General features: G+C 33.8%; 2 protein-coding genes across 6 annotated transcripts in view; one reads left to right on the plus strand and one right to left on the minus strand.

The window, feature by feature from the left end:
- Positions 1–27891, plus strand: part of LOC128221045 (uncharacterized) — a 405331-nt gene that overhangs the window by 287399 nt on the left and 90041 nt on the right. The gene's annotated exons all lie outside the window — the stretch shown is intronic.
- LOC128221043 (uncharacterized) overlaps positions 1–27891 on the minus strand; it is a 48811-nt gene that overhangs the window by 15764 nt on the left and 5156 nt on the right. For 2 of the 4 annotated variants that reach the window (XM_052929454.1, XM_052929449.1), the window contains exon 1: positions 10258–10374. The exons of 1 other annotated variant lie outside the window; for it this stretch is intronic. The gene's annotated coding sequence lies outside the window, so the exon portion shown is untranslated. Of the gene's footprint in view, positions 1–1248; positions 1357–10257; positions 10375–27891 lie in introns of those variants that run through there. One more of the 4 variants, XM_052929450.1, reaches the window with a different exon arrangement.

The following is a 27891-nucleotide window of genomic DNA, read 5'->3' on the forward strand; positions in this document are numbered from 1 at the left end:
ATCACGAACAAGACAGTTAAGAATGTATTGATTGTATCGGTTAGTGTATCGGGACCCAGCACATCTGTTTTATAAACATAATATTGACAATGTGTTTGTAAACATTGTTGTCATGATCATTAAATTTACATCAAAGTATCCAAACATTTGTCACGACAAAATATGTGAGTAAAGAATATCCTAACTAATTCAATGAAAACTGCAGGAACACGTTTAGTGTTCCCTCAAAATAGACACTGACTTAAGATATTTGATGTAAAAGGCCAAGTGTACCTCGCTATATAACGTCTTGTGTGGCTCGGTAGCTAGTTCTTTGCTTTATAAGTCAGTGTGATTTTCGGGCCTTACATATTTGCTGTAAAGCGCCTATTGTGAATCGGAGTTAATATAGTTGATATAAAACGCCTTATGTAACTAGAGATGCATATTTCCTATGAGTCACCTTATATGACAGGCTTTCAAAAGTTGCTATAAAGCATCGGGTAGTGGTCACAAGCTGTGTTGTTTGTTGACATGTGATCCCTCTTAGATGAACTACTTGTAAATATATAACACAATTGAAATGGGACACAAAGTTGTATTTCAAGAAAACTGTTTGATACGTTTTTAAACATGTTTTAAAGCTGCAACCTCACAGATTTACCGTTTTTACAACCTTTTTAAAAAAATAATAATCCGGGAATGAGCATTTTTTTGCGAAAATATCCGCAAACCAGTGATAAAAGACTGCTAATTAAATATGAGATCGCAGATGTTCATATTTCCATTCGAAAACTTATGTTTGAAAAATGAATAAAACAGCAATTGAACTTAAATAGAAAATTCTGTGTCTAATGTTTTGTCAGCAGTCTTATATAACTGGTTTAATTTCATTTTCGCATAAACTGGCTAGTTCCAAGACAAAAAATAAAAAAGTTGTCAATACGTTCAATCTGTGAGTGTGCAGCTTTAAAACAGTTTCCGGGCATGAAAACATTTCAAGACAAACGTAATTAAGTGCCGATTGGTTTGGTTTCATCCCTTTAAAAGGCAAGTTTATTGAGGAATGTAAAGCATAACAGCGTTTTCGACCGGGTTGTATATATTAAACATTGGATTATTTAAAAAAAGACACGGACTGTTTGCAGACAATTTCAATCGAAATGTGACTCGTATATTTTGTAGTCAAAACGTATCAAACAGTTTTTGCAACACAAAACATAACTATAAAAGAAATTGAAATGCATAAGATATACATAAAACACATACCTTAATCACTGAAAACATGAACCTAGTTAATATATTTGAAATGCTTTCCATTTTTTTGAACACATCTTTCGTTCCTCATAGATAATGCGCAATTGGGGTAACACTGTGGTGCAGCAGTGTTTACCTGGTATCCAAGGTGTACAAAATAACATTACGCACGCAACTTGAAAAGGAGGTGTCAAGTTACTTATTATTCAAGATAGTGGCGAAAAGAAATACAGCCGCTTTAGAATGACATGTCAATATTTCAAAGTTTAGTTTACCATGTATTCTGAAATTATTTAAACGAAACTCAAAATTACAGTATTTTTTTTTTTTAAATGTAGCCTTTCATTATCAGAATGCATAACTATCGTTTAAGTTTAAAAAAAAATACTTGTTTTGATAAAAAAATAATGATCTTATTTTTGGGTGCGTATAACCATACCGGGTTTATTATGCATCAGAGCCATTCATGGTCAGCTATATTTTTTCTTTCGCTTTAAGCCGATAATTGTTGGCGAACTCCATGATGGTACTGAGTCCTACCAAAAACTCATGAAACTGTTTTCTGGTAAAGTCTTTAAAACTACCGTATCATATTGAGATAACGTATCAAAGAATGGGAACGAATCAAAATCATTTACCTTAACAGTATTGTCCAGTATAACACTGACGTTTAGAAACTCAAGGTGTACGAGTCAGAGCTGCAGGTTAGAGTATTTTTAATTTGGTTTGATCTTATTTATCGAAGTTAACTCTTCAAGAGACAAAGAGCAACTGGTTTGAACAAACAACTTTTATCCGGTACTTTAAGCAAACTTTCGTTTTCATCGTCACACATTCACTTCCAGGCGTAAACTTTGACAAGATACTATGATAACTGATTTTAATAAATGAAACACATACAACTAGAATTTATTTGACCGACATTCTATGCCATTGTCAAAGTCAGGTTGTAAACATGATCGTTACGAATATATTAATATATGTTAAACCAAGCTTAAATATCAGCAGAACAATGAAGATATTTACAGCTGATATCATTGCTCTATAATTTTGACATAATAATATTTGACTTCGATGATATTGTCATCAAGTGTAAATGAAATTCAAATTATTTTCTTTTACAACCAACCTTCAATTAGGTAATTTGAGCCTTACCGAAGTATGCAATATTAATCTAACAGTGACCCCTACCCATATTAAGTATACCACTGTCACTGTATTAAAGGTGTCTCTCATTCGTAGTCAAACGAAATCAATAGCTGAAAATCTTTTAATTTTAACAAGTTTAAGTACCGGCCCAATAATAAAACGAGCACCTTGATTTTGTATATATTTGATTGATGTATGCCGTATGCAAGTAAAAAATAACAAAGCAATTTCAGATATTTGGCGTTTATTTGCTTTTGAACATTCTTCACTCTATTTCGGCTGAAATAGCGCCTCAACCGATTAAAATTTTGTTTTGATTTTATTAGAATTAGTGTACATTCACATTTAAATTAATCAGGGGCAGTTAAGTTTAATAATGATATGTTAATTGGTAATGTATCAAATCCAGTGAATCATACAAGTGTTTTTGAAATATATTCACAGTTCGTTTGTGCACACTAAAAGGGTACCCATTCAAACTTTGCACACTTTGTTGATTATGAACTCGTCTGTAATGTATTATTGATATGTATGGTTGATAATAATCCATAAATGATATAAAAATAACGTGCTTCATCTCCACCTATTGAGTAAAGATTTTCTACAATTTGCTGGTTTGATCATGAAACATTTTTGAAATGAATTGCTTTTAAAATTTGAGTATATCGGGACTATTTATAATGTTCAAACATCAAACAGTTAAATACAAAATACATTTTGTCCGGGTTTGTATAAGTAAATGAACATTGAAACATTGTATTGATAAAAAGGCAAGTTTATTAAAAAAACAGACCATTGTGTACATGTACACTCGATGTGGCTGTGGTTTATATCGATGCCAAAAAGTCCGGAGAGATAATCTGACATTTTCTCAAAGGTGTTTGCATTTTTTGCATTTGTTATGGACATTAAGTAAGCAGGCGGGTAAACGAAAAGTTTGTCTGCGTAGTTGATGATGTTTGGGTTAGTACCTAAATATTAGCCATGATCTTATAGATATTGTCACCATTTTATCCGCCATCAGAAGTGTGAACAAAACGCTAATGTATATTAGTACAAAAGGCATATTTATATACCACTTATAAATTGGTTTAAAAGTTATACACCGTGCAAAATAATTTAATAATGTTACATAATCTAACAAAATGCAAAACGTGCAAAAATACCTTAGTTACTGACTGAGAGCAACTCTATTTTCTTATTCTCATTAATTTTTAATAGAATACTTGTCCTTAATTGCTTGTTTGAAACTACAGTCAAAACTCCCTATGTCGAAGTCGTTGGGATTCGAGATAACGATTTTACGTTATAACTGATTTGCAAAACGTGTGTAACTAAACCCAACACATGTATGTTGAATAAACTATTCAAATTAATTTCTCTAGCAAACAACCTTTAATAACATTGTTGATCTTTAAGAGACACTCACACATATTAAGTACACCACTGCCAATGTTTCGTATATCTCTCAAATCTACAAACATCAACTATAACCATTCTTAGTCAAGTGCAGGTTTCATTTATCATGTCTTTTGACATGTTTTTGCTTTACAGTTGATTGAAAAAACAGTTCAAAGAACGAACACTATATATGAGAAGTTTACAACCCTCATTTATTTAGGTAGCGACTAAGGTGTAAGAATAAAACCGGCACCTGAAAATTTGTTTCTTTTGCATACAGTTTCAAATACAACAAATACACAAAAAATTAATAATTTAAAAGTATCTGTTCTTTATTGACCTAAATAAATCATAACCTGTACATGTACACATGTATCACTTTTTGAATGAAATGATTCAGAACAGATGAACACAGTTGCTGGGTTGATTGTTTGGAACAGCATTACGACCCTTGTTGAATAATTCGCATTGACTATGCTTGTCGACGAAACACAGGCCTCTCATCCCACATTACTAAACACAATTGTTTGCCCGGCCGATGTATTGTTTGACACAGCTTTATCAGCCGTGTTAAGCTGGTGCCATGCGACCTGACTTTACTTTCATAAACAAAGTATTGCCCTTCACACTTTCATTCAGAAAATACGCCAGCGTTTTAAAAAGATTGTATAAACTCTAAATGAAACATCGAGTATACAAAAGCATCATAATGTCTATGCACTCTTATCGGCTGAAAAAGCGTCTACACCAGGCTGAAACATAATATAGCCTTATTCTGGCTTGCTATTCGAAACTTTTTCCTTAAGCTATCAGTAGATTTATAACGCTTAAAACAGCCTTAGTCAAATTTGTCATCATCGGCTTGCACTTATTGGCCGAGTCAATAATGCATTAAATTAAACTGTCAACTAAGCTTCATCTAGCCCTTGCTTTTGGTGCTCAAACGCAACACTTTCTAACTGGATATGAACTTGTGCCGGGTACCAGTCAGTTTACACATCTTAATAATTTGTGACTTATTCTTGGGCCTGGAAACTGCTGGCACCGTTCCTCTGGCCCTGATAAAGCGCCTAAATTGGGCTTAAAAGCAGGTTTTACAACATAATGCAATCTCAACAGAGGATAAACTACCATTGTAGCAGGTTAAACACTATAATCCAATCTGAACAGAGGATTAACTTTTGTAGCTGCTTTGACAATATAATGCCATCTGAGTAGAGGAGAAACCACACTTGTATCAGATTATACAATATAGTGCATTCTGATCAGTGGATGAACCCCCCTTTTAGCAGAAAGACAAAATAGTGCATTCTGATCAAAGGATGAAACCCCGCCCCCTTGTAGCAGATTGACAATATAATGAATTTGAAAAATCAAATTCGTGATATGTACCAAAAAGCAAGCAAACTCAAATTTACCATAGGATTATGAATTGCTTGACTCTTTAATATGTTGACTCTAAAATATATATACATTGTTCGCTACTTTGAGGAATGATGTTCCTTTATAAAGGGAAACGATCTGGTTAGGGTATAAATAAAAGTACGAAATAAAAATAAAAATGTGCATTGACATATTGTTTAACTAAAATGCCATAGCCGGTATTGGACACTTCATGTAAGAGTTGATTATTGCAGCATCTTAGCCGGGTAATTGCGATTCCGATAAATTTCTAAACTCCTATTATTTTTTTTAAATTTGTAGTGTTTTTTACAAACTGAATGATCTTAAACTTGTTATTTGTATTCATCACATGCAGATTACATTACCTGCTTAATGTGTCTACAATTATTATCGATAGCAGTGATTGAATGCTAATATAAATGTTTATAAAGATTATAAGATTGCATTGAAAGCTTTTTGTTGCTGCAAATTTGGTATTTTGAAACCAAAAACATAATCAAACTCAGCAGAAAAACGATCAATCCGTCGATCTAGTCTGACTGCTCAGGTCAGTCATCTAAAAAAACAGATTTAATTTTGAATGAAGGAAACACATAAAGGTCATGCCTGTTATGAAAGAAATGAAACACACTATCAGTTTCGCAAACTTAAGATAAAATACATTAAATTGATTATTTTTTATCAATTCTAATCCCATCCTATTTGGTTGAAAGGTTTAAGTACTGATTTCACTGCAAGGCTTCTTTTCCTAGATTGGCGATAACTAGTTATATTTTAATTAAATCCTAAATATTAAGTATTTGCTTTGAAATGTAATCTTACATATTTTTCAATTTTAAGATGGGAAATTTCAGAAAATTAACATGTGAAAAGCAGGACAATTGTATTAAGACACTAACCCTACAACATACATTTTGATACGGTAGAATCAATCTTTTAAACTGTCCATGCCGTATCAAGTGAACGAAACCAGTCGTACATATTGTGAATCAGAAATACAAATCAGCGGTTGAAAAGAGTTCTATATTAAACGTAATGTCGTCATTGAGCCTAATTTAATTTGCTATTGAAGCGTTCGTTTCTGTACATTATTTCAATAAGGTGTATTATTATTGCACTGAAAGTCAATTGTTGCTGAGAGTACGGACCCAATACATGATTGCACTCAACAATTGAACTATCAGTCCGTGGGTCGTCAATTTTGATAGCACTGAAAGTCTTTCGTTGCTGAAAGTACGGACCCTATACATAATTACACTCCGCAAACAAACTACCAGTCCGTGGGTCTAGTCTTTGGCAAATGACAGAAATCATAGCTTTCAAACACTGCAAAGAGTTTTACATCTAAAGAATACTATTATGAATTTGAATGCTTACACATTTAGAAAGAGGCAATTAAAAATATACGTATACTTCATTTTCTATTCTTTAGGCCTCAATAATAGATGTGCAAATTAGGTGTGATCGTAGTAATTAGTTGAATAATTTGAGAGCAATATTCAATTCCTAGATCAGCAAATCAATTCACTTTTTTAAGGCTGATACCAATGATTTTGAATAAATATAATATTTATCAAATATTTTATGCACTATTCAATAAAAGATTCTTTAACAATCACCTTAATATACGTAATTTAAAGCTATCTTACTGACATTCCGCATTTTAAGTAGTCAATATTGATCACTGTTCATAAAATGTGCGTCAATTATGCGATCACATTTAAACTTTTTTTATTCAAGACCCGTTTCAAATAAAGTGAAAATTCATAGCTTCCTATTTGCATGATTAATATTTGTAAATAACTTCAGCCAGAAATCAAATTGTGACCACGGTTTAGACAATGGAGTTCGTATCAGCTAACTGCGCCACCAGTGCCAAGGTTGAGACCAAGATATAATAATGTATCGGCTCCTTATGTTTTTATTCTACTCGTTTGTTTCGTATACTGGCGATAAAACTAAAACAACACGCAAAGACAGATGATCATTTAAAATGTTTGTCGTTTTCGAGCAAATGTCATTATGTGAAAGAATTAAATCGACAAGTATTGGTTTGTATAAAGGGGCTAAACACCAGATGGTCCAAAACTAAATCGGCACATACAGTAATTCTTAAACACACGCCTGAAATTATGAATGTAAGCTACTAGGAGGCCGATTGTACACTGATGTTCATGGTTAAAATAATAAACGCATCAATTATGTTGTTGTCTCATATGTGTTTCTCGTATCAAACAGCGCTTAATGGTTTCCAAGTTTAAATCACATATGTTCTTTGGTACAAATAAATATACCTCCTTACTGGGAGTTACGTGGTAAGCAACCCAAATAAATTTAGCTACGCTAAAAGCGTTTCATAAATGACGTCGTTAAATGGAGTCCTATAAAAGAACTAAACAATTTGGTTTAAAGAGAGGGCTAAAATTTCAAACCAAAACATATCATATTGTAAACCACCGAGAAACATATCATAAATTACGTTAATTATTAAAATCAGCCTTTAATTATTATTTTTTAACAACTGATGTATAAAGTTTCCTCAATGAAAATTCATGGATTTAAATACAACGCTAGATGTTATGCTTGTAACATAATATGCGGGAGTTCCATTCAAGCCTTTAAATTTTAAACTTGTTATAATTTGCCAAATAGAGAATTACTTGCTGTCAAACTATTCTTAAACTACTAGCATGACTTGTAACTTACAGATTTTAACGATAAATGTATTTCGGTATTAAGTAAGCCACTCAATATTTCGCTTTAAATGAACAGTGAACATACTTTTATAGTTTAATTTGATTGTAATTTGAGGATACGTATCCAACATAGCGAATACGATCATAATTACATTTAATGTTCATCGTCTATAAAATATATTAAAAATATAACTACTTGTATACGATGTCTGAAAGGCGACCATTCTTACTTAATGAGAGGAATATTCAAGATTGTCGTTAAAGCAAGCGGGTAAACACAACTGAATGCTTTAATTAGTGCAATTACGGGTAGACACGACTCTAAGCTATTGTTAGTGAATCTCTATTATTGTTCAAACAAAGTATTTAAACATTTGTTGTATTTAAATAAGAAATCATATTACCAATTATATTTATTGAGCCTAAAACGATGTGAATGTCGATGATAGTAATGGAAGTTTACAATTAAATGAGTTTTGTTTTCGTTTTAGGTGACATTAATACAAATTAAAACCACGCAGACAAATTTGGTATCCACTTTACCATATTGGGTATTTTAATTATACACGAACGCTTCAGTGTGACCTTGAGTAATGAGGTGGTGGGTAACTAGAATTTTATACACTGATGTCGGACGTGCAATTTTAACTTACATCAATAGAAATTGCTAATAATCAAAATTGATCATTTCATACATCAGTTGCAATTCATGTTACTCGGCTCTTTTTACTTTTGGTGTCCTTGTAACTCGCAGCTATCTAAGTTAATCACGACCCTTTAGATGCCTGCAATTTAAATGGCAAGGAACAGTTTCTGGGTTTACCTGTGAGATACAATTAGAACACGAACAAGGCATTTAAGAATGTATTGATTGTATCGGTTAGTGTATCGAGACCCAGCACATCTGTTTTGCACATGTGCAATGTTATACTATGCAACCCATTTCCATTTTATAAATGTTACAATACATTGTTTGGAGAGAAAAATGAGAAGTGAACTAAATTTTAATTTAAAAATAATCAAGACATACATTTTGACCAAATCCAATAACACCACAGGGACAAATCCATTTGTCAAAAATTAAGACTACCTAAATTCTATGAATAAACATTATATTAACAATGTGTTTGTAAACATTGTTTTCATGATCATTAAAGTTACATCAAAGTATCAAAACCTTTGTCACGACAAAATATGTGAGTAAAGAATATCCTAAATAATTCAAGGAAAACTGCAGGAACACTTCTAGTGTTCCCTCACAACAGACACTGACTTAAGATATTAGATGTAAAAGGTTAAGTGTACCTCGCTTTAAAACGTCTTGTGTGGCTCGGTAGCTAGATATTTGCTTTATATGTCATTGTGATTTTCGGGCTTTCCATATTTGCTGTAAAGCGCCTATTGTGAATCGGAGTTAATATAGATGATATAAAACGCCTTATGTAACTAGAGATGCATATTTTCTATGAATCACATTATATGACAGGCTTTCAATAGTTGCTATAAAGCATCGGGTAGTGGTCACAAGTTGTGTTTTTCTGTTGACATGTTTTATAAAGATGATCCCTCTCAGATGAACTTCTTGTAAATATATAACACAATTTAAATGGGACACAAAGTTGTATTTCAAGAAAACAGTTTGATACGTTTTTAAACATGTTTTAAAGCTGCAATCTGAGAGATTTACCGTTTTTACAAGCTTATTTATTTTTTGTCCTGGAATGATAAAAAAATTGCGTAAATATTTGCAAACCAGTGATAAAAGACTGCTGACAATATAATAGATCGCATATTTCCGTTCGAAAACGTATGTTTGAAAAATGTATAAAACGTCCATTTTTGAACTTAAATAGAAAAATATGCGTCTAATGTTTTGTCAGCAGTCTTATATAAATGGTTTAAGTCATTTTTGCATAAACTGTCATGTTCCAAGACAAAAAATTAAAAAAAGTTGATAAAACGTTCAATCTGTGAGAGTGCAGCTTTAAGACAGTTTCCAGGCATCAACACATTTTAAGCAAATGCAGGAAAGTGCCGATTAGTTTAATTTCATTCCTTTAACAGTCAAGTTACAATCGTTGTAAAATAAATATGTTTTAACTAACAGTTAAGTTTATTGAGCAAAGTTAAAGCATTACAGCGTTTTCTACCGGGTTGTATATATTAAACATTGGATTATTTTAAAACGATACGGACTGTTTGCAGACAATTTCAATCAAGATGTGACTCGTATATTGCATACATAAAGAATATAATAATACACCGTCTTGAACATGCGTTGGAGACAAAGCGTCATTTTCTTCAGTTTTTGCAACACAAAACATTACTATAAAGGAAAATGGAATACATAAGATATAAATAAAACACATACCTGAATCACTGATAACATGAGCCGAGTTAAGATGTTTGAAATGCTTTCCATTTATTTGAACACATCTTCCGGCTTTCGTTCCTCACAGATAATGCGTATTTGGGGAAGCACTGCGGCTCAGCAGAGCTTACCTTGTATCCAAGGTGCACAAAATAACATTGCGCACGCAACTTGCAAAGGAGGTGTTGAGTTCCGTATATATTCAATAAAGTGGCAAAAATGAATAAAGCCTCTTTATAATGACATGTCAATATTTCAATGTTCAGTTTACCATGTAAACTATTTTGATTTAAACGGTACTCAACATTACAGCAATTTTACCTTTTTAAATTCAGCCTTTCATTATCAAAATGCAGAAACTTTCGCTTTAGTTAAAATAAACTGCAAAAACACTTACTTAAAACAAATAATCGTGATCTTATTTTTGGGTGCGAATAACTTTAACGGGTTCAGTATGCATCAGATCAATTCATGGGCAGCTATTTTTTCCTTACGCTTCAATATTTATGCGAAAAGCTTAATGGAGTCAAGCCGATAATTGTTGGCGAATTGAATCTGACCAATAACCCATGAAACTGTTTTCTGGTACAGTCTATAAAACTTTCAAATGGATATGTCGTACCAAATGGGTATGAAACACTGGTTTTTACGCAGCTTTGTATTTAACAGTCTTGTCAAATATTACAGTGACGTTTTGAAACTCAAGATGTCCGAGTCAGATTTGCAGGTTCGAGTCCGGTAATGCAAAGAAAATGTGTATTTAGATAAGGCATTGTCATAGTCAAGTCGTAAGCATCATCGCAATGAATACATAAATATTTGTTTAACCAAACTTAAGCATCAGTAGAATAATAAAGATATCTAATATGGCTAATATCATCAATCTATAATCTTAACAAATTCCGATTTGACTACGATGATATTTTCATCAAATGTTTATGGAATTCAATTTATTTTCTCTAATAAACAACCTTCTTTGAAGCGTAATTTGAATGCAATCAATGCAATATTGATCTGACAGTGACATCAACCCATATTAAGTACACCACTCTCACTGTTTTGCAAGTGTCTCTCATTCACAGTCAAACAAAATCAATAACTGACAATCTGCTAATTCTTACAGGTTTAAGTGACGACTAAGGTCAAATAATAAAACGAGCACCTTCATTTTGTTTATATTCGAATGTTTGTTTGCCATATACAAATACAAAAGACAAGCAGAGCGATTTCAGATGCTTGTCGTTTATTTACCTTCGATCCCATTTCCCGCACCCTATTTCGACTGAAAAAGCGCCTCAACCGGGCTGAAACAGAGTATCGCTTGGTTCAGGGTTGCTAATTCAAAAAAATCGACCTTAAGCCCTAAGTATGTGTCTTGGGCTTCAAATCCTTGTCATCATCGACTTTTTCCGCAAGGTAGTGTAAACTGGTCCAATGAGTTTCTAAGCTCTAAGTAGGTTTCTGGCCCTTCAAATCCTGGTCATTAAAGGCTTGCTCTTGCAAGGTAGTGTATACTGGTCCAATGTATTTCCAAACTCTTAGTAGGTTTCTGGCGTTTCAAATCCTGGTCATCATCGGCTTGCTCTAATAAGGTAGGGTAGATGGGTCCAACGTGTTTCCGATCCTACATCCCACTTACCTTCATGTAGCCACTCGCTTTTTCCAAATTCAAATCGCTCTGGACAAAAAGTCGGAAGTTTTGCTGCTTGTAACTGGCCATGAACTCGTTCTAAGTCAACATTTTCAGTTTCAATTTTTATAAGTTGTATCCCATTTATAGGTTTTGCAACTGCTGGCACCTTTTTCGAAATGTCATCCATTTTTTTCTACCGACGCTGCATGTGCTCCGCTCGGACTTTCATTTCTTCAAACAGGAGTATGCAGTTTGCATACTTAAAGTTCTGATTATGGTGGTTTAACACTTTAACAATTTTTATATGTTGATATATCGCAAAGTCTTTGAAATTATGGCTCAAACCTCAAAAGAGATGTTAGAAGAGAGAACGTCAGTCAGAAGTTGAAAGTGTCATACATTATGATATGTTTATATTAACATAACAATACTTTTGAATTAGCACATTTGGCAACACAACCATTATCTAGGTTCCTTTTCTGATACTTCATAGAAGACAGGCTGTTTTATAATGAAAGAGCAATTTACAAGAATGTCATCTTTAGCAATTTTTCAATTAACGGGTTAATAATCATTGCTTTTAATAATGAGTCATTATGTTAAAGAATGTTCGTTTATATATTCTTAAAATCCTTGGCATTGAATGAATGCATAATAGATTACATTGAATAATCATACTTCGTTTTCTGTGCGTTACATGCGTGCACTATAATTCAATTACGAGCTTTGGTCTTGTTTCACCTTCAATAGCATTCATAGGTTCTCCTTTAAAGAGAAAATCAATGTTGGTCTACGTGCACAAAATGGATTGAATACACAAAAAATCATAAATTCGGTTTGTTAAGCTACTTAAACTATCAAATACATGGTTTATGCATGTAATTTGCACCTCAATTTGCTTTTCTAGATAGTTTAACCATCATGTAAACAAAACAGAACAATACATAATAGAAGGCCAGGCTCGTGACCACCAAACTCATTTAAACACAATTTCCAAAGCAGTAAACGTAATCAAACATCCCACAGTGCTCTCTAAATACTGATAATATAATTCATAATGCAATTGCTTTAAGCTTTGCATGGAAATGAATTACAATCAAATGCAAATTATGTTCATAAAGTCAATAGACAAGTTTTATTTATGTTGGTTGATAATGACACGCTCAAGTAACATTGACACTTGACTTGAATTCAGAAAAAAAATATTGTTTCACTAATTTCTACGCCAGGATTTCAAAACATTTATTATTTTATTAAAATTAGTCTACATTCACATTTAAAAATAATCAGAGCCAGTTAAATTTAATATTGATATGTTTAACGTGACCTTAATCGATAATGTATCAAATCCAGTGAATCATAAAATTAAAAAGTGTTTTCAAATATGTTCACATTTCTATTGTGCGCACTACAAGGGTACCCATTCATACTTTGCAAACTGTGCTGATTATGAACTCGTCCGTAATATAATATTGATATGTATGATTGATAATTATGTATAAATGGTCTTAAACAAACTTCTGATTAGTCTCCTCCCATTGCGAAATGATATTTTACAAAATGCTTGTTTTATCATGAAACATTTGCTAAATGCAATGCTTTAAAACTGCGAGTAATTCGGGACTATTGATGATGTTCAAACAGTTCAAATAGTGAAAAATAAAATACATTTTGATCTAGGTTTGTTTATATTGATCAATAAGTATATGAACATTAAAAACATTTCATTGATGAAAAGCCAAGTATATTCAAAATCCAGGCCATCGTGAACATATACACTCGACGAGTCTGTGGTTTGTATCGATGCCAAAACGTCAGGCGAAATAATCTAACAATTTATCAAAGGTGTTTGCATTGATGCATTTTTTATGGACATTAAGTGAGCAGGTGGGTAAACGTAAATGTAACTAATATTTGGTCACCGTGTATAAGGATAAAACTCTCAACAAGATACAGACACTGTGATACAACAGTGATTATTGAAATGTTGAAACATGGCAGAACAGGCTGTTGTGTGATCATATTCCCGTGTTGCTTCTGTTGCCCCGGTCTCCAGAATTGTGGGGGCGAGAGTTAATACTGAATAACACCTGGATTGTTTGTAAATGTGTTATTCAATAGTGTTCTAACGATTGGTTAACACCGTCAAAACAACAAAATACAGAAGAGTAAAAAACTAATACCAATTCAATTAAACCCAGATCATTATCACCCACTCTTTGTTTGTGTATGTGCCTTTTGTAAAACAGAAATATACACATGTCTCACACCACATATACATATTTTATACAGAAATACGAACAATAAACTTAATGCAAATTATTACAAAAGACACATCAATCTTCCAATGATGCAAGAAATATACATCGTTGAAAATAATTCAACAGTGTATACCAAAACTTTAAATAGTGCGAAACGGGCACAAATACTTTACTAACTGAAAATAACAACTCTATTTCCTTATTGTTTTAAATTTCAAACAGAAAAAGTGTCCTCAATTGCCTGTTTAAAACCAACGGTCAAAACTTCCTATTTCAAAGTCGTTGGAATTCAGGAAATATTTCAAGATTCCGTTATAACTAAAAAACAAAACATGTCTTACTAACTCAAGCACATGTTTGTATGAACTATTCATACTTAATTCTCTAACAATCAACCTTGAATAACAAAACAGATTTTTAAGAGACACTTCTTATATTAAGTACACCACAGCCATTGTTTCGTAAGTCTCTCACATCTACAACCATCAAATATTAACATTCTTATTCAAGAGCAGGAACCATTTCCTTTATCATGACATATTTTTGCTGTATAGTTGAATGAATAAAACGTTAGTCACTTATCTGATAACACAGTTAAAGAAACGAATACAAAATATGACAATTGTATTATCCTTGCAAATACAACAAATACACGAAGAAAGGTATTCATTTAAAATGTTCTGTTTTTTTATTGCACATTTCCTTCATTATTGTATAAACCGTTAATGAACATAAGGTCTATCAAACTGATTAGAGATTAGATGATGTATTAATAAATCATGCAAAGCATAATACAAATGTATGTGTAAACTTACTATTTAGTGTAAACGTAAACAACAAATGAATAGTATTGTGACCTTAACCTGGAAGTTATTGGTTCCAAGTGGGCTGTACATGTTGCTTTGATTATCAGAGTAATCCAGTTGTACAAGTATTACTATAAATTGTTACGTAAGTCATATATAATATATGCAATGTATATAAATTGTCATTGGAAGAAGGAAATGTCAAAACAAATCCTCCGTTTTCCAAAGTCACTATTTTAATACTGGTAATATACCACAATGTTAACACATTTGTAAACATGCAACATAACAAGACGCCAGTGTGGCAACGCCGCGTAAAAGCCGGATGTTTTATTTGACCATGCAATTTTGCAAACCTAAGATTTGAATTAGTTTCCTATTTATATCCATTAAGATCCATATTTAAACTTATCAGAGATGTGTCAAATAACCTTAAAGCTTTTAAATGTATGAAATAGGGAAAACATTTCCGAATGTTTTTAAAAGCTGTAATTTCACAGATTTACCGTTTTGACAACTTTATTATTTTTTTGACCTTGGAATGAACCATATTTTGCTTTAACATCTGCCGATAATTTATGTTTTACGGCTAAAAGCGTTACTTATGATTACAGAAAACTGTATTAAAAATCTTTATTTTTGACTTAAAGACAAAATCTTGGATTTGATTTTTTGTCAGCAGGCTGATACCATTGGTTTTCATGCATTTTCGAATAAATTGGCTCGTTCTAAAACAAAAAATAAAAACAGTTGTCAAATGGTTCAATCTCTGAGGGTGCAGCTTTAAGAATTTACCTAAATACCTAGTCATTCATAGTTTGCCCCATATTACAAACATGTAAAGGAAAAATCGAATTTTTGCCACTGAGCTTGTTTCTGTAGCTTTTCGCATAAATTTTAACAGATGACATGAGCATAACAACAAAAAATATCACATGTTCTTTTTCAGAGTAATTTAAGGGCTATTCCATTGACACATATACCCAAGGGGTGACTCTTAAAAATATTCCACCTTCCTACAGCAAATGAACCCTTTTGGGATTATTATAAGCGAAAAAAAAAACACCAACACCCACACTACTTAAATAATTGCTCCCCCCGTGTATATGTTTTTATGCTTTACTGGGATAGCCCTAAATAAACTCTGTAGAATAACAAATATGCAATTAGGTCAAGAACTCGGCGTATCACAGTACTATTGTGCAAAAGTGCTGAACATTTAAAATTGTAAATAGGATAAGAAGTAAAAGTTTTTAAGATTCTCACCTGTGCTTACACACATCACCAATGTTGCATACTGCCCGCTAACCTCTGCATAAACTTATCAACAACGTGACATACTCCCCGTGCGCACTGACATATAAGCACAACGACAAACACTCCACAGTCGTCAGCTCATACCATACACCCACCCACACTTACTTAAGCGTGGACATACCAACAACGTGGCAACGTCACCCATAAACATGCACATTCCCATATCGTAGCACGCTCCCCGGTCGCTCATTAATATACACACCCACAACGCTGCTCACCAATACACATACACTCTCATATAAAGTGGCCGGTCGCTCACACGCAAATGCAGATTCCACAAGTTGACATATTCCAGCTGGCCCAATAAAACACACACACATACCTTAGAATACTCCATGCGCGGCAACATATACATAAACGAACCAACAACGTGTGATCATCACCACGCACACACACTTGCTCGCACACTAGCACACACACACACGCACACACATGCACACACACACACGCACATCCACACGCGTACAAACCCGCATGCACACGTACGCACAAACACGCATGCACACACACGCACATGCACGCATCCACAAGCACACGCACGCACACACACGCACGCACACACACTCACACACACACGCACCCACAAGCACACACACGCACACAGGCACGCACGCACCACGATCCTTCCACCAACCCCCGTTCCAGATTCGTTTGTATACTACGGGATTTGTTGCGTTCCTTTTATACATGATGGCGATGATTTTATGTTCTGCTGAAGACACATGATATGAATAAACTGCATATAATGCAATGATTTCTTTAATTAACTAAAGCAATTCTAAAATATAATTTATTATCACAATAACTCGCATTACTCTGTCACGTTCAAATCAATATGATTAATTTTAAGAACAGAAGATAATACGACTTCCAAAAAACCACCCCATGAAGTAACGTTTACTGAAGTTACCTCCTTGTTAATTTTGTTTAATTTGTCCGTCAAATATTTCATTTCATGTTGCATTTATTTGCATAGTCAGGTGGTAGGCGTGATCGTAAAAATAAGTTCAATATCGTTTAAAACTAAGTTTAAAACCATTATTCAACTTTTAATATCAGCACAATAATATAAAGGTTTTAAGCTGATATCATTAATCGGAAATCGTTATAGAACTCGATATATTCTGTTATTGGGGATACTCTTTTTATAAATATTCTAAAGCTATGTTTGCATAATGAATTATTTATTCAGTAATTATCCTTAACTGATGTAATATCAGCCTATCGTGCTGTCATTCCACATACAGTAAAAGTCAATATTGATCTTCAAATGACACTCACGAATATCAAGTGAACCATGGTCGCTGTTAGGAAAGTGGCCGATCACATGTAAATATTTTAATTCAAGTGCAGGAACACGTATACTATTTACGTCAATTTGCTATATATTCGTAAGATAACTTCAGTCGGCAATCAAACTGAAAACACTAACTTCAACACTATTCGACTTTAAAATGCTTGTCGTTTATTTGATTTTGAATTATTTTCTTTTTTTATGTCTTTTTTATTAACCTTAATAATTAAACGGTATGGTTGCATTATAATAAGGAAACCATACTTATAATATGGTCGGATTAGATGTTTAGTATTGTTACTATGTTAAAACAGGTGTGAGAAGGAGTCTCGTACCCCATCCTCCCAAAACACATTGATTAATAAAGATATTTTACGTTACATTTCTTCGTTCAACTGTTATTTGGCTTATATTTCACTGAGTCAACACCAACATATGCATTTCACAAAAACAAAAACTGCTTAATTATATGTCAACACAGATTGATCAATAACAGGTATTTTCGAATTTTTAGATAAAATATATAAAGTTTAATGGTAAATGTTATTCATTTTTCGATAACGTATTGCCATGTTAGACATATACTCTGAAACTAGTTTTTTTTTCCATTCAAAAGGATAAGCGTGCTTGTAATGTAAATATGTCATAAAAAGTCGCAACAATTAAACTACCAGTGGGTCGTGTATTATGAAAGCTCTGAAAGTATTTTGTTGCTGAAAGTACGGACCCAATACATAATTACATTCCGCAAACAAACTATAAGTCCGTGGGTCATGTCTTGTATCTGCATATATTTTGACAAATGACAAAAATGATAGCTTTCAAACACTTCAAAGAGTTTATGCATCTAAAGAATACTTGTATGCCTTTAAATGCATAAACATTTAGAAAGAGGCAAATTAAAAAGATACGTATTCTTCATTTTCTTTTCTTTAGGCCACAATGACTGATGTGCAAGTTAATTTTTTTGTTGTGTTTTGTCATATCGTACATCGTATTGCATTCATTAGCCAAATGGTAAGCGTGATCGTAGTTTATACTTGGATAACTTAAGAGCAATATTCAATTGCTAGATCAACAAATCAATTTACCTTTTTGAAGGCCGATACCAATGTTTTTGTAAATACCATTGGAATAAATGGCATATTTATCATTTTTTATTGCACTCTTCACTAATTAATTCTTTAACAATAACATTGATATACCTAGTTTAAAGCTATCTTACTGACATTCAACATTTCAAGTAGTCAATATTGATCACTGTTAAGAAAGCGTGCGTCAATTAGGCGATCACATGCCAACGTTTGTATTCAAGTGCGGGTAACCGTTTCACATAAAGTGAAAAGATCATAACGTCCTATTTGCATGATTGTGGTATATATTTGTAAAATACTTCAGCCAGAAATCAACTAAATCTAATAGGTTTAGAAAACGGAACTCATCTCTGCGAACTGTGCACACTGTACCTAGGTTGATACCAATATGCAATAAAGAAACGACTCCTGATTTGTTTTGTTTCTACTCGTTTGTTTCGTATACCGGTGCTTAAACTAAAACAATAAGCAAAGACAGTTAATCATTTATAATGCTTGTCGTTTTCGAGCAAATGTCATTATGTAAAAGAATTACATCGACAAGTATTAATTTGTAACTTAATAAGTTTTTAAACATGTTTTAAAGCTGCAACCTCACAGATTTACCGTTTTAACAACCTTTTTTATTATTTATCCTGGAATGAGCTAATTTTTGCGTAAATATCTGCAAACCAGTGATAAAATATGAGATCGCAGATGTTCATATTTCCGTTCGAAAACGTATGTTTGAAAATTGCATAAAACATCAATTTTTGAACTTAAATAGATAAATCTTTGTCTAAATTGTTGTCACCCATCTCATATAAAATGGTTTAAATGCATTTTGACATAAACTAGCTCGTTCCAAGACAAAAAATAAATAGTTGTAAAAACGTTCAATCTGTGAGAGTGCAGCTTTAAGACAGTTTCCGGGCATCAAAACATTTCAAGACAAACGCAGGAAAGTGCTGATTAGTTTAATTTCATTCCTTTAACAGTCAAGTTAATTGAGCAAAGTAAAGCATTACAGCGTTTTCGACCGGGTTGTATATATATATAACATTGGATTATTGTAAAAGGATACGGACTGTTTGCAGACAATTTCAATCGAAGTGTGACTCGTATATTGCAGACATGAAGAACATAATAATACACCTTCTAGAACACGCGTTGGAGAAAAATCGTCATTTCCTTCAGTTTTTGCAACGCAAAGCATTACTATAAAGGAAAATGTACTACACAAGATATAAATAAAACACATCACTGAATCACTGATAACATGAGCCGAGTTTTGATGTTTTCCATTTATTTGAACACATCTTCCGGCTTTAGTTTCTCACAGATAATGCGCATTTGGGGTAACACTGCCGCACAGTAGTGTTTACCTGGTATCCAAAGTGTACAAAATAACATTGCGCACGGATCTTGTAAAGGAGGTATCAAGTAACGTTAATATTAAATATAGTGGCGAAAAGGAATAAAGCCTCTTTATACTGACATGTCAATATTTCAATGTTCAGTTTAAAATGTAAACTGTATTGAAACGGTACTCAACATTACAGCAATTTTACCTATTTTAAAAATTCAGCCTTTCATTATCAGAATGCATAACTTTCGCTTTAGTTAAAATAAAATAACTGCAAAAACACTTGTTGAAAACAAATAATGGTGTTCTTATTTTTGGGTGCGAATTACTATAACAGATTTAGTATGCATCAGATCAATTCATGGGCAGCTATTTTTTCCTTACGCTTCAATATTTATGCGAAAAGCTTAATGGAGTCAAGCCGATAATTGTTGGCGAATTGAGTCTGACCAATAACCAATGAAACTGTTTATTTGGTACTGTCAATACAACTATCAAATGGATATATCGTACCAAATGGGTATGAAACACTGGTTTTAACGCAGCTTTGTAAGAAAAAAACCCGGGTGCAACCTCATTTAACAGTCTTGTCAAGTATTACAATGACGTTTGGAAACTTAAGGTTTCCGAGTCAGATTTGCAGGTTCGAGTCCGGTAATGCAAAGCAAATGTGTATTTAGATAAGGCATTGTCATAGTCAAGTCGTAAGCATCATCGCAATGAATGCATAAATATTTTTTTATATATAAGTTTAACCAAGCTTAAGCATCAGCAGAATAATAAAGATATTTAATATGGCTTATATCATCGATCTATAATTTTAACAAATTGCGATTTGACTACGATGATATTTTCATCAAATGTTTATGAAATTCATTTTTTTCCATAACAAACAACCTTCTTTGAAGCGTAATTTGAATGCAATCAATGCAATCTTGATCTGACAGTGACATCAACCCATATTAAGTACACCACTCTCACTGTTTTGCAAGTGTCTCGCATTCACAGTCAAACAAAATCAATAGCTGACAATCTGCTAATTCTTACAGGTTTAAGTGACGACTAAGGTCAAATAATAAAACGAACACCTTCATTTTGTTTATATTCGAATGTTTGTTTGCCATATACAAATACAATAGACAAGCAGAGCGATTTCAGATGCTTGCCGTTTATTTACCTTCGATCCCATTTCCCGCACCCTATTTCGGCTGAAAAAGCTTCTAAACCAGGCTGAAACAGAGTATCGCTTAGTTCAGGGTTATAAATTCAAAAATTCGACATTAAGCCCTAAGTATGTGTCTGGCGCTTCAAATCCTTGTCATCATCGGCTTTTTCCGCAAGGTAGTGTAAACTGGTCCAATGAGTTTCTAAGTTCTAAGTAGGTTTCTGGTCTTTCAAATCCAGGTCATTATCGGCTTGCTCTTGCAAGGTAGTGTATACTGGTCCAATGTGTTTCCAAGCTCTAAGTAGATTTCTGGTCTTTCAAATCCTGGTCATTATCGGCTTGCTCTTGCAAGGTAGTGTAAACTGGTCCAATGTGTTTCCAAGCTCTAAGTAGGTTTCTGGCGTTTCAAATCCTGGTCATCATCGGCTTGCTCTTGCAAGGTAGGGTAGATGGGTCCAAAGTGTTTCCAAGCTCTAAGTAGGTTTCTGGCGTTTCAAATCCTGGTTATCATCGGCTTGCTCTTGCAAGGTAGGGTATACTGGTCCAATGAGTTTCCAAGCTCTTAGTAGGTTTCTGGCGTTTCAAATCTTGGTCATCATCGGCTTGCTCTTGCAAGGTAGGGTAGATGGGTCGAAAGTGTTTCCAAGCTCTAAGTAGGTTTCTGGCGTTTCAAATCCTGGTCATCATCGGCTTGCTCTTGCAAGGTAGGGTAGACGGGTCCAACGTGTTTCCAAGCTCTTAGTAGGTTTCTGGCGTTTCAAATCCAGGTCATCATCGGCTTGCTCTTGCAAGGTAGGGTAGATGGGTCCAACGTGTTTCCAAGCTCTTAGTAGGTTTCTGGCGTTTCAAATCCTGGTCATCATCGGCTTGCTCTTACAAGGTAAGGTATACGGGTCCAAAGTGTTTCCAAGCTCTTAGTAGGTTTCTGGCGTTTCAAATCCTGGTCATCATCGGCTTGCTCTTGCAAGGTAGGGTAGATGGGTCCAACGTGTTTCCAAGCTCTTAGTAGGTTTCTGGCGTTTCAAATCCTGGTCATCATCGGCTTGCTCTTGCAAGGTAGGGTAGATGGGTCCAAAGTGTTTCCAAGCTCTTAGTAGGTTTCTGGCGTTTCAAATCCTGGTCATCATCGGCTTGCTCTTGCAAGGTAGGGTAGATGGGTCCAACGTGTTTCCGATCCTACATCCCACTTACCTTCATGTAGCCTCTCGCTTTTCCAAATTCAAATCGATCTGGACAAAAAGTCGGAAGTTTTGCTGCTTGTAACTGGTCATAAACTCGTTTTAAGTCAACATTTTCAGTTTCAGTTTTTATAAGTTGTATCCCATTTATAGGTTTTGCAACTGCTGGCACCTTTTTCGAAATGTCATCCTTTTTTTTTACCGACGCTGCATGTGCGCCGCTCGGACTTTCATTTCTCCAAACAGGACTATGCAGTTTGCATACTTAAAGTTCTGATTATGGTGGTTTAACACTTTAACAATTTTTATATGTTGTACGTTGTTAGAGTAGAGATATATCGCAAAGTCTTTGAAATTATGGTTCAAACCTCGAAAGAGAGATGTTAGAAGACAGAATGTCAGTCAGAAGTTGAAAGTGTCATACATTATGATATGTTTATATTAACATTACATTACTTTTGAATTAACACATTTGGCAACACAACCATTATCTAGGTTTCTTTTCTGATACTTCATAAGAGACAGGCTGTTTTATAATGAAAAAGTAATTTACAATAATGTCATCTTTGGCAATTTTTCAATTAACGGGTTAATAATCATTGCTTTTAATAATAAGTCATTATGTTAAAGAATGTTCGTTTATATATTCTTAAAATCCTTGGCATTGAATGAATGCATAATAGATTTCATTATATAATCATACTTTGTGTTCTGTGCGTTACATGCGTGCACTATAATTCAATTACGAGCTTTGGTCTTGTTTCACCTTCAATAGCATTGATAGGTTCTCCTTTAAAGCGAAAATCAATGTTGGTCTACGTGCACAAAATGGATTGAATACACAAAACATCATAAATTCGGTTTGTTAAGCTACCTAAACTATCAAATACATGGTTTATGCATGTAATTTGCACCTCAATTTGCTTTTCTAGATAGTTTAAACATCATGTAAACAAAACAGAACAATACATAATAAAAGGCCAGGCTCGTGACCACCAAACACAATTAAACACAATTCCAAAGCAGTAAACGTAATCAAACATCCCACAGTGCTCTCTAAATACCGATAATATAATTTATATTGCAATTGCTTTAAGCTTTGCATGGAAATGGATTACAATCAAATGCAAATTATGTTCATAAAGTCAATAGACAAGTTTTGTTTATGTTGGTTGATAATGACACGCTCAAGTAACATTGACACTTGACTTGAATTAAGAAAAAAACTATTGTTTCACTAATTTCTACGCCAGGATTTCAAAATATATTTTTTTTTAAATTAGTCTACATTCACATTTAAAAATAATCAGAGCCAGTTAAATTTAATATTGATAGTTTAACGTGACCTTAATCGATAATGTATCAAATCCAGTGAATCATAAAAAGTGTTTTCAAATATGTTCACATTTCTATTGTGCGCACTACAAGGATACCCATTCATACTTTGCAAACTGTGCTGATTATGAACTCGTCTGTAATATAATATTGATATGTATGATTGATAATTATTTACAAATGGTCTTAAACAAACTTCTGATTAGTCTCCTCCCATTGCGAAATGATATTTTACAAAATGCTGGTTTTATCATGAAACATTTGCTAAATGCAATGCTTTAAAAATGCGAGTAATTCGGGACTATTGATGATGTTCAAACAGTTCAAATAGTGAAAAATAAAATATATTTTGATCTAGGTTTGTATATATTGATCAATAAGTAAATGAACATTAAAAATAGTTCATTGATGAAAAGCCAAGTATATTCAAAATCCAGTCCATCGTGAACATATACACTGGACGAGTCTGTGATTTGTATCGATGCCAAAACGTCCGGCGAAATAATCTAACAATTTATCAAAGGTGTTTGCATTGATGCATTTTTTATGGACATTAAGTGAGCAGGTGGGTAAACGTAAATGTAACTAATATTTGGTAGCCGTGTATAAGGATAAAACTCTCAACAAGATACAGACACTGTGATACAACAGTGATTATTGAAATGTTGAAACATGGCAGCACAGGCTGTATTGTGATCATTTGCCCGTGTGGCTCCTGTTGCCGTGGTCTCCAAGCATTGTAGGTGCGGGAGTTAATACTGCCAAACACCTGGATTGTTTGTAAATATGTTATTCAAAGTTTTCTAACGATTGGTTAACACCGTCAAAACACCAAAATACAGAAGAGTACAAAACTAATATCAATTCAATAAAATCCAGATCATTATCACCCACTATTTGTTTGTCAAACGTATGTTTAGAAATATTTCCATGTCTAACACCACAGCCCGGCCGGTGTATTGTTTGACACAGCTTTATCAGCCGTGTTAAGCTGCTGCCTGTGCCAGGTGACCTGACTATAACTTTCATAAAAAGGGAATTGCTCTGCAGTCTGTAATTTATTCAAGGTTTAATGCACACTTTCATTCAGGAAATGCGCCAACCTTTACAACGGGATTGTATAGACTCTTAATGAATCATCGTGTCTACAAAAGTATCATAATGCCAATTAACTCTTATCGACTGATAAAGTGCCTACACCGGGCTGAATATTAATATCGCCTTGTTCTGGCTTGCTATCCGAAAGGTTTACCTTAAGCTATTATTAGGTTTATAACGCTTAACACAGCATGAGTCATCATCGGCTTGCTCTGATTGGCCGAGTCAATAATGCATTAAATCAAAGAGTCAACTAAGCTTCATCTAGTCTTTGCTTTTGGTGTTCAAATCGCTCTAAATAACCTCAACACTTTCTAACTGCATATGAACTTGTGCCGGGTCACCAGTCAGTTTACACATCTTAATAATTTGTGGCTCATTCTTGCGTCTTAAAACTGCTGGCACTGTTCCTCTGGCCCCCATAAAGCGCCTCAATTGGGCTTAATATCGGGTTTTACAACAAAAAGCAATCTCAACAGAGGATAAACTACCGTTGAAGCAGGTTAAACAATATAGTTCAATCTGGATAGAGGATAAACATTTTTGTAGCGGGTTTGACAACATACTGCCATCTGAGTAGAGGAGAGACCGACCTTGTAACAGAATGACAATAAAGTGCATTCTGATCAGAGGATGAACGCCCCTTGTAGCAGATTGACAATAAAATGAATTTAAAAAAAATCTAACTTGTGACATATACCATTAAGCAAGCAAACTCAAAATTACCATAGGATTATGAATTACTTGACTCTTTAATATGTTGACTCTAAAATGTCTATCCAGTGTTTGCTTTTTTGAGGAATAACGTTCCTTCGTAAAGGGAAACGATCTGGTGTGAGTATACATACAAGTACGAAATAGTAAAATAACAATGTGCATTGACGTATTGTTTAACTAAAATGCCATAACCGGTCTTCGAAAATTAATAAGAACAAGAAATAAGTGTATTATAATTGACAAACGACACTTAATGTTAGAGTTGAATATTGCAGCATCTTATTACAAACTGAATGATCTTAAAATTGATATTTGTATTCATCACATGCATAATACATTACCTGGTTATCATGTCTGCAAAGAATACAAGGTTGCATTGAAAGCCTTTTGTTGAAACCAAACACATATTCAAACAGAAATACGATCAACCCGTCGGTCTAATTTTGTATATGAATACAATTTGAGAAATGACACGACAAAAATAGAATCTTACAAACAGTTCAAAGAGTCCCTGTAACGTTGTGTTATACTTCTTTCCTAGTCTATAATATTATCATATTATACATAACTATATTTTTTGTTGACTACTCAGGTCAATCATTTAAAAACATATTTATGTTTGAATAAAAGAAACACATAAATGTCATGCCTGTTATGAAAGAAACGAAACACACTATAAGTTTCGCAAACCTAAGATAAAAATACATTAAATTGATGATTTTTTATCAATTCTAATCTCATCCTATTTGGTTGAAAGGCTTAAGTACTAATTTCACTGCAAGAAAAGGGATTTTGTTGTTGTTGATAAAATGCTAACATTTAAAAGAAAATGACATGCTTCTAGTTTTAGTAAGGCGATAAGTAATGTTATTTTCATTAAATCCGGAATATAAAGTATTTGCTTTGAAATATATTCTTTCATGTTTTTAAATTTTAAGCCGGAAAAGTTTAGAAAAATTAACATGTGAAAAGCAGGAAAATTGCATTATAACACTGACCATACGACACATATTTTGATACGGTAAAATCAGTCTTTTGAACTATCCATGCCGAATCAATTGAACAAAACCAGTCGAATATTTTGTGAATTTTCATAAATATTATCGCTTTCATTCCACAATATAGCCTATCTATAGGCAGATGTGTCATCAGCTAGAAATAGAGATAAGCGGTTGTAAAGAGTTCGAAATTATTCCTAAGATTTGTCATTGAGCCAAAATTAAGTTGCTAATCACGTTTTCGTTTCAGAACATGAACTTGTCTTTTAGGTATTGAATTTTATTTCCAATAACCATGCTTTTGAAAAACAGATCAATTATGCCATGCCTAAACGGGTATATAATTATCGGTGATCATTTGTATAGTCAAAGTACACAATCACCGATGTATTTGTATTGCTCGGTTATTTTTTGCAAAAGATGAAACAAATGGAGAAGTAATACTGAATAAAGTTCAGAAATGGTACCAATCAGGCTATTGTTAAATTATTATCCCATTGAGTAATGATAAACTATATGCTTTTTTGATCATCTACTATCTATAAACGTCCATGCTTTGAAAATATGAGTAATACTTGACTACGAATACTATATGAACATGCAGCGTTATAAAATGGTTCAATCATACTACATTGCAGGAACAAGCACTGAAGCCAACAATGTTTACTTTGACCCTGTTATAGGTTATACGGTTCAGAGGTTAAACCGTTTAGGCAATTGGAGTCACAAGCGTAACACGAATGCAGTGACAAAGCCCTACGAAGAGCTCAACGAGAAACACACAGCGTCACACGACTATATTGACAAAGCCCTACCAAGAGCTTAACGAGAGACACACAGCGTCACACGACCCCTGTGACAATGCCCTACCAAGAGCTCAACGAAATACACACAGCGTCACACGACCCCTGTGACAATGCCCTACCAAGAGCTCAACGAAATACACACAACGTCACTCGACTTCTGTGACAAAGCCCTACCAAGAGCTCAACGAGATACACAGCGTCACATGACTTGTGTGATAATGCCCTACCAAGAGTTCAACGAGATACACACAACGTAACTCGTTTTATGTGACAATTCCCTACTAAGAGCTCAACCAGAGACATACACCGTCACACGACTACAGTGACAAAGTCCTACCGAGAGCTCAAGGAGAGACAAACAGGGTCACAGTACTTATGTGACAAAGCCCCGCCAAGGGCAGCTCAACGAGACACACACAGCATAACACGACTACAGTGACATAGCCCTACGAAGAACCTTACGTTGTACACACAACGTTACTCGACTACTGTGACAAAGCCCTACTAAGAGCTCAAGGAGAGACTTACAGCTTTACAGGAATTCAGTGACAGAACCCTAACAAGACTCAACGTTAGACATGCAGCGT

Source organism: Mya arenaria, chromosome 16 (genome assembly GCF_026914265.1).
Source record: "Mya arenaria isolate MELC-2E11 chromosome 16, ASM2691426v1".
Classification (NCBI taxonomy): domain Eukaryota; kingdom Metazoa; phylum Mollusca; class Bivalvia; order Myida; family Myidae; genus Mya; species Mya arenaria.